Raw genomic sequence first — 3,173 nt, 5'->3', positions numbered from 1 at the left:
CCTCGCCAGTTTGGATGTTTGCATCTGAACCAGGGCTCTCTGCCTTGTCAGTGGAAGGCAATGGCACATGGACAGCCACAGGGGGTGGGTCTCTAGAAGGGACTGGTTCTCTTCATTGACTGTAGCAGGAGCTGGCAGTGACCAGCATAAATCTTTGCCCTAGATATTTGAAGTTAGGTGAGACTAATATTGTCCCAAGAATCCGGAAAGGACATACTGAAACAGATTTGCCACCTTATCAGGTGTCAGAGGTGCCAGCCAAATCATGCCAGGAACAGAAATGGGAGGTGAAAACAGAGGAGCTTCAGGTGAGGATAATCACAATTCTTAGAGGTAAATGCAGAGAGAACTCGTTAAGAAACACTGAGACAGATTTGAGGCTGCACTGAGTTTTAACCAGGTTCCCTGAAAATATATTTTACATATATATAAAGCAAAAAGTACATATCTGTTTACATATAAATAAATACATGTATATATATATGTGTGGGGTTGTGTGTATGTAAGAAAAATGCATAAAAAAAGAAAATCATCCTCAGTAAAGTGAATCTGAAACAAACTGGTACTGTGTAAGTGCCAGGGGCTTTTCCAGTCAGTGGCAGAGACAAATTTTCTGTTCAAATCCAGAAGCACACAGTCATAATGATTTTTTTAAAATGCAGTGTTGTAGGCAGCTAAAGTCAGGATGCATTTATTATTTACTATTTTTAATTTAGCAAGAAGAAGAAACCATACTGAAGCCTCAGTGTCGGGTTTGGATATTTCCCCAAACTTGAAAATGTGTGTTAAATGAGTTGAACAGAGAAGCTGAAGAAATGTATATCTTTTATTGTAATGGAGTAAAAAATGTTGGGTTTTGAATGTCATCTTTTTTAAAAACTGCATCTCAAAAAATGTATGAACCATATTCTGTATTTCATTTTAACTCCAAAAGAAATACTGTCAGTCTTCATTCTTCAGCTCTAACACTGAAATTGCTTCTTGTCAAGTTTGTGGCTGCTAAGTTGAAGCTAATTAAAAATTGCTCAGTGTAGTTCTTTTGTAGCTGCTAACTTCACCTGCTTTGGCTCAGGGTGTTGAGTTCAATGTCTAGGAAATAGTTTTCAAATGCAGTTTTAAACTTGTGGAAAGCACAGATTTAAGCATATGTATGATTTCAAAATAGTTCAGTTGTCCAGAATAAGGATTTGTCCAGTAAAAGCATGGAAAAGACCTACCTTTTTTTTTTTTTTTGATTTGGATGTCACTGTTTTTTATACTTCAAGAATATTACAGCAGTCCCACCTGTGACCCTTTTATGTTAGTGCCATAGCACTAATGTGTTTTGGAGGCTTCATTTTTATGAAAAGCTCCTGATTTTGAAGAAAAGGTAAAGCTGGAATTTTGGTGCCACAGAAGACCTGGTCTCTCCCTCTTGTTTTGTGAGGGTTTCAGGGTTCTTGAAGGCCTCCCTGGCAGGAGAGAAACTTTCATTTTGGGCCTGGTTTCGTGAGAGGGAAGGATACAACTCTGTGCTCCCTTGAAATTATTTTGGAGAGGAGCCTGGCATGGCCGCTGGGCTGGAGGGGTGCTGCTGCCTCACTAAGTGACATGTGTTCATGTTCACAGCATGCCTTGTGGTGTTAGTCCAACCCTGATTTTGGCCAGGGATGGAGCAGGGAGCCTTGCAGAGGGGTTTTGAGAGCTTTGTCAGAAAATATCCAAGGAGACCCACATGCCTCAGAGGCAGGAGGTGATGTACCTAGGAGAGACAGGAGATAAATGCAGAAAGCTTCTCTCCCTGGGGCTTGGCTGATTTGCATCTCTCTTGATGAACCACAGAGCTCTGGGTCAGCTCTGTGTCAGCCACGGCCGATGAGTGAGGAGGATGGCTGGAGCATTGCTGGAAGCTGTGTGTGCTGACCAGTGCTGCTGGGAGGGAAAAATGAAAAAGCATGAAAAAGATATAATGGGTCTCAGATGCTTTCATCTTCTGACATACCCCAGTTTCGCATAATTCTGAGGTTAAATGCCTTGGGAGGCCAATTAACCAAAATATCTTCCTCTCTAGTGAAGCTTTTGGCCATAGTTCAACGCTTCATTGAAAGGGGGAGGCAACTAAGTTGAATGTGCTTGTGCAACTCAAACCTTTCTGTGATTCTGTGGTCTTACAAATGATAAGAATCTTATAGCTATTTTTTAGATGGCTTCCAAGCATCAGAAAATGCAGTTCAATAAGCTCTGTTCAATTCTTCGATTGTCACACTTGCCCCCAGTGGTGGGTTCCCCCCAGCCAACAGCCACATACCCACACAGCTGCTCGTTCACTCCCACACCAGTGGCATGGGGGCAAAACCAGGAAGAAGAGGACCAAGAAGGCTTTTAGGCTATGATAAAGACAGGGAAATCACTTCTCATGCACTCTCATGGGCAAAACAGACTTGAGTTGGGGAATTTACCTTAATTTATTGGCAATTAGCATTAGTAATTAATTACAGATTTAGGTACTGGGAAACTTTAAAAAACACAAATGTCAGAATGCTTCGGGAAGAAACACCCCTCCCCTTTCCCAGGCTCAACATCACTCCAGACTCTTCTCCTTCCCCTTGTTATTACCACAGGTCATGCTCAGTCCCATCAGTAAGGCAATGAGCAGAGTGGGGGGGTGTGCAGCGAGATCTGGTGATTTCTCTCTGCCTCTCACAGCCTTCCTATGCTTCAGTGGGAAGCCTTCACTGGCTGCAGTCTTCCCCTTCTGGGGTGTACCTGCTCTGATGCTGGCTTGGGATAAATAAGCTCTAAAACACTCAGTATGTTACATGTTAATTAACGATTTTATAAACATCTGTTCAGCTTAATGTAGCTTCTATCCATGCTACTGGAAGGGGAAAAAAAGGGAAAAAGTAAAATCTATGTTTTTGTTGTCTTGCCTCTTTGCTTCTTTAATGTGGTATCACATGTATCTGTATTTCTACAGGACAGGGATTAGAACAGAGCAAAAGGGTCTGAAGGAAGAGACTCAGAAGAAAAGGAATGAAAATCAATCCTGTAGTGATTCTGGACTTCACACAGGAGATACATGGGATCTCAAGCAACTACCTAAGGGCAGTAGGAGGTATGGAAAAGACATGGCTAGGAGAAGTAAGCAGATTCATGAAGGAAGACTTAGCAAGTCCATGGATACTTTTTAGTCT

This window comes from Aphelocoma coerulescens, chromosome 2 (assembly GCF_041296385.1).
Source record: "Aphelocoma coerulescens isolate FSJ_1873_10779 chromosome 2, UR_Acoe_1.0, whole genome shotgun sequence".
Classification (NCBI taxonomy): domain Eukaryota; kingdom Metazoa; phylum Chordata; class Aves; order Passeriformes; family Corvidae; genus Aphelocoma; species Aphelocoma coerulescens.
The sequence above is the reverse complement of the archived record's forward strand: the minus strand, read 5'-3'. Positions refer to the sequence as shown.